Raw genomic sequence first — 4717 nt, 5'->3', positions numbered from 1 at the left:
ATGAAAACAGATACAGTAGTAGGCTTACTGTTCAGGACTTCCTGTTTGTCATAGGAATGTCTTTCTAGAGGGAAATCGCTCTACACAGATTCACTTGATCAACATGGGAGGTTTCATGCTTTTACTTCCATTTGTCTCAGATTTTCACTTTATTGCGTAAAGCTTTAATTTACAGCTTCCATATGTCTGCACTTAAAGTTCACACTGTGGCACTAATATATAGGAAACCATCACTTCATATAAATATTTCTATAAAAAGCACTGGACAGGGCAACAGAACCAATGATTCTTCTTCACCAACTTTAGTGAGTTTATCGCGATGATGGATTGATTGGTAGCAGGCAGCATTTCATTTTGTACCTGCATGCTAGTACAATGACAGTAAAGGGAAGCTGTGGTACAAAGCTTTTTGGGTTTAATTAGTTCACCAGCTTTTAATTAGTTTGCCAGAGTTTGTGTAAAGACAGTCCCTCCAGAAAAACATGATTATGCGATCGCATAATTGAATGCATAATCAGCCAAAGTCCGCATATTTATGCGGGGGGCGCATTTTTTCAAATACGCCGCACTTTCGCCACATAAATTGCCGATTTATGTGCACAATATGCAGGGCTTGCATGATTTCATAATCGCTGCATTTTCGTTGCAAAAAAGTCACATATATCTTAGCAGAAAGTTGACTTTCTTGAGTTCACTTCACACAAGAGCAGCCATTTTCCCCTGTTGCCATGGGAACGTTATGAAGTGACGTAATTAGGCGACGTGAACATCATCGAAAAGCAGGGTGTTGGGGGAATCTTTTTTTTTTTCTCTCTCTTTTTCATCAAACCGCAATTGTTGAAAGTTCCCGCAATTGTTGCAAGTTCCCGCAATTTCATTGCATAAAATTGCATAAATATCCCGCATATTCCATCGCATTTTTTAAGAAAACGTGACACATAATCAAGGATTTTTGCCCGCAACAATCACAAAAAAACTCTGCATTTTTCTGGAAGGACTGTAAAGATGCTGGCTTTGAATTGGAGAACTGATGAGGGATCACTTGATTGTAGTTCTGATTCTTTTCCATTGCGGTTGAACTGTGAAACCTTCAGCCATCGGGTTATTAAGTAAATCTTGACCGCACGGGATAGAATAGAAACTACTGAATTAAATGCTACATCGCACACAGATAACTCACGAATGTCACATCTTAAGTGAACATTTCTGTGTGGAAATGTGGTGACATTCATCAGTGTTTTTCATTTCTCTGAGCCTCTTAACAGAGAATCTTCTTGACTTTTGCCAAAGCTTTTAACCCAACCTATCCTCATATTGTACAAATGGACCAATCACACTATCTATAATGGAGTGACAGGAGGGATATTACTGTGTTATTTAATTTGGGTAAATAAGGAGGTTGTGATTGTCATCCATCAAAATGGTTCCTGTATCGTAATCAATCAAAATCTTAGCATGTGTTCACATAAACACATACCTCCATGTAATTGGTACGATCTTGATGACAATACAGTCAAAGCAGGCTGTTAAAGTGGTGCTCTCAGAAAACAAATAATATAAAAAAGTATTTTTGGGTCACTGAACAAAACTATTTTTACACATGGAATCTAGCTCAGATAAATAAATAAATTAACATCCTAGATATTTTCAAGTGTTTGATTGTCATTACCCTGACATACCTGTAAGGGGTGATGCTGGGTAAGGTCACTGCAGGCATGCTTACTGTACGTACACACCGCCGCCGACTTGAGCTGCAAAGAAGCTCTGGCCGCCCTGTCGAGGACTGTTGTCAGAAAGTCCGGGGAAGCTGTTTGACACTTTGGCTGCTCTGACGTGGCAGCGTTCTTCCATCATGTTCAACACACGATTGAAGACAAAGCACAAGCAGCCACTGCACGGCCAGTACACTGACACTAGAGACCTTTTATAAATGACATATATAAGGACAGAATTTGTATTGTTTGTTGGTCACAGCGGTGTCTGTTAGCAGTTAGCTCGCTCGTTAGCCGCTGAACCGCAGCAGCATGCAGGCAGAGCGAGCAGCCGCCAGCTGTTGACCCGTGCAGGACTTCACCGTGAGGACTGGTTAGAGACCATGTGACGGCACGTTAACTGGTCCCTATACGCAAACAACGTTACATCATAAATGATAGGGGAACCCAGCAACGGCGATTATGAGATTTCCCTCCATTTTCATGGAACTAATGTCTTGGTAGGAACAAAAGTTTACATCGTATGTTTCTCCAGAATCAGCCAGCGAGAAGGACGTCTATATTCCGATTGGTTGCTGCCGTTTGCCGCTGCTTGCCTCTGAACCGCGTCATAGCTCATTACCATAAAGTTGACCAAAGTTCAAATTTCTGATTGACGCTCAAAACGCCCAAAACGCGACGCCGACAGATTTGCTGCTCCTTGCAGCTGAGGGAAGCCAGCTTCCATTGAAAATGAATGACTTCCAGTATCTTTAGAAGCTCAAGTCGGCGGCGGTGTGTACGTACAGTTGGCCAAACACTAATTTAGCACTCAGATGTATCACAGAAACGTCATGAGGTTCATTTTATTGCCAAAAATCTTTGCGCTTTTTAAGATTTTTTTCCCTTAAATAAATGACTTCTAGGTTATAGAAAATTTAACCGAATCCTCGCCGTGTCACCATATCTTCTTACAGGACAATATAAAAAAACTGTTGAGCGTACACAAGTCTTAAACACAGGCAGCTCTTCAAGGCAACAGAGACAAACTTATTTTGAGCAGGGATTGTAAGTGCAAATATTATAATTTATTTTAGGTTAAGAAAATATAATGCATTCTTGGTTAAACAATCTATAAACTACCGTGTACAGCCTTCAATCATTGCCCTCAATCCAGTGAGGTATATACAGTTAGAGGTAGTGGAGATAGAGAGTATTCTTTGGGAGTAAAAAGGGGGCAAAATGGTAAAGTTCTTGCGCTGGAAACAATCAAACAAATGGATGTTATTACAGGGTTTCCCCTAGAAAAGTTGTTAGGGCCAGTCACGAGCATCTTTTTTGACAGGGGCCTGGCCAGCGACAGACTGATGGCACTGTTAACGTAGGGCCCTATCGTTTCCGTGACAACAGAATCACAGAACTGAATCGCAAAATTGAGAATTTAAAAAAAGCTATAAGAGATTCCATAGGGGCCTACAGTACATTAAGTTGGTGCTAAAAGCTGACTGGAGATTTTGAAAATATGACTACGGCTAAGTTTTCAACCATTGGGGGAAAAAAAAACTTAATTTCTGTCTCTCCCATGAGGAATTCTAAGTAATGACAACAACACTGTCACCGTTTCCACATGATACGAGCCTTCGCAGTTGCTAGTAGCCAAGGAGGACACGGAGGATTAAAGAAACATGATGGACTCTTCAGAAGAGGTCATTCTCTTCACTCGAGTTTCTGCGCGGGAAAGTCGCCGGACGCCACAATCTTGTGAACATAGTCCTACTGAGAGATCCAGAGAGAGTCGTGTGGAGCTGATAGTCTGAATTAGCTTTGTAGCAACTCATTTGGCAACGGCTTGAATGGAACGGACGTTTATTAAAGGTGCCGTAGGTAGGATCGCAAAGATCCAGGACTTAGCCAAAAAATTTGAACATCGACAACTTCTCTTTTTCCCTTTATTGCATTATATATCTTTTTTGTGCATGTTCTAGGTTTACAAAGTGAAAAAGCCCAAAGTCCCCCCCAAAGGGCCTTACCATCTCCAACAGAAACCACTGTTCACAAACTGCTCCAAACAGCTCTATTGTAGTCCAGCCTTTACTTCAGAGACAGACGTGGGTCACTTTGGAACACACGTTATAATGCTCGCCTAGCTGCTAGCTAGTACTCATACTCTGCTTCTGACTGGCTAGTAGTCCTTACCTAGCTACTGAGCATGTGCAACTCCCAACAAAGATGGAACAGAAGTGGGATGTCTCACTCTGTAGCTAAAACAGAGAGCTCAACACACAGGGTGAAAAGAGGAGCTGCAGCAATGTGCAGTACAACAAAAATATGGTGTATTTTGAAAATTAAACCACATAAACCTTTTCTGGTACAACTTCTAAATACAATTATGAACCTGAAAATGAGCATAATATGAGCACTTTAACACTGGCTGCAGAGTCTGTATGGTGCATGTTTGATGCTGAGCTGTAAACAACAGTCTGTGTCACCACTGTGTGAATTGTACTCGGATACCTGGGTAACTCTTCACACTGCAGTTTGTTTCTGGAATGACATTGTAACTGCTAATACATGATTTGTATTGCAAGATAACAGGACACAGGGCTCTGTTTTTTTTGTTTTTCTTTTTTTTGTCTCTTGCCACCCTCTTGTCATGAAGTTTACAATTGGACAGCTGGGACAACTGTTACATTGTGTTCAGTTTTGTGTATTTATTTACATAATTAAGAATCATTATAGAGTGATTTATACAGGGCTGTGAAAAGGATTCTAAGCCTCAGGAGTTGATGGATATTCTTGCAGATTTATTTTCTTTGTTTTCCTTCTGCTAACTAATGAATGTGTTAAGAATAAAGAACCTTATTTGCTGAATTGTTGCTTTGAGAATTTTATTTATGCAGGTTTCAGCTAACTGACCAATGGTTGAATATTTGAAACATTTGTATATCCCCTAAATGGACTGCTTAAGTGCATATTAAGCATGGAAAGGATGCATACTCAAATGTGTTTTTATTTTTTTATTAGAG

The sequence above is a fragment of the Perca flavescens genome, chromosome 2 (genome assembly GCF_004354835.1).
Source record: "Perca flavescens isolate YP-PL-M2 chromosome 2, PFLA_1.0, whole genome shotgun sequence".
Taxonomy (NCBI): Eukaryota; Metazoa; Chordata; class Actinopteri; order Perciformes; family Percidae; genus Perca; species Perca flavescens.
Note: the sequence above shows the minus strand (reverse complement) of the source record.